Raw genomic sequence first — 570 nt, 5'->3', positions numbered from 1 at the left:
AGTATTGTTATCCATGTGTTATATGCTAACACCTCTACCATACCTGTACTGCTACGGCGACGCCATTCATTACAAACGCAAAATACCAAAAACACACGGTTATGCAAACGGCAACGGCTGACCCGAGTGGGACCCCCCCTCCCCTAGCCGGCTCCCAGGGCAGGCATAGGGCTGCCCCCGACCCGACCAGCACACGGACACGGATACAAGTCGCTATCTCGCTCATATTTATTTCCTCATTATTCTCAGTGAAACACCATTCATGCAACTTGCGAAAGGTGGTGTTGCTCATGGAAATCCTAGATGTAATTTAAAACGCGCGTCTACGTGACTTGGTGTTTTGATACGCGTGCGGATAGATGAATAATGGCTTCCTTGCCTATATGTTTAATGGTATTACTGTCGTCTTTTCGACTCTATTTACCCATTCTTACCTTATTCTTGATATCTGTAGTTGTCTATCATTCTTTTTTATTTATTTCTTCATTTTCATACCTCCTTCTGATAACACCTATGGTACGGTTTATTCGACATTTTTAGTAGCCTCGTTACAGCAGTAGTGGACCGCGT

The 570-nt window shown here is 44.4% G+C and overlaps 1 protein-coding gene across 1 annotated transcript in view; it reads left to right on the top strand.

Moving 5' to 3' along the window:
• LOC119590752 overlaps positions 1-570 on the top strand; it is a 30,340-nt gene that overhangs the window by 22,378 nt on the left and 7,392 nt on the right. The gene's annotated exons all lie outside the window — the stretch shown is intronic.

The sequence above is a fragment of the Penaeus monodon genome, chromosome 27 (genome assembly GCF_015228065.2).
Source record: "Penaeus monodon isolate SGIC_2016 chromosome 27, NSTDA_Pmon_1, whole genome shotgun sequence".
Classification (NCBI taxonomy): Eukaryota; Metazoa; Arthropoda; class Malacostraca; order Decapoda; family Penaeidae; genus Penaeus; species Penaeus monodon.
This window is presented reverse-complemented; position numbering and strand designations above follow the sequence as displayed.